The following is a 236-nucleotide window of genomic DNA, read 5'->3' as shown; positions in this document are numbered from 1 at the left end:
CCTGACTGAGATTTACAAGATGACCATAGCTTGCTTCATACCAACAATCTCCGTGGGATCGACCCTTACTCGCGTAAGGATTATTACTTGGACGACCCAGTACACTTGCTGGTTAGTTGTGCGAAGTTGTGTTTATGCCATGGTATTGAACATCAAGTTTTTGGGTTCATCACCGGGGATTAGTTGAGTTGTGAAAAGTATTGATCACAATTTCGTGCACCAAGTTTTTGGCGCCT

Source organism: Arachis duranensis, chromosome 2 (assembly GCF_000817695.3).
Source record: "Arachis duranensis cultivar V14167 chromosome 2, aradu.V14167.gnm2.J7QH, whole genome shotgun sequence".
NCBI classification, from domain to species: domain Eukaryota; kingdom Viridiplantae; phylum Streptophyta; class Magnoliopsida; order Fabales; family Fabaceae; genus Arachis; species Arachis duranensis.
This window is presented reverse-complemented; position numbering follows the sequence as displayed.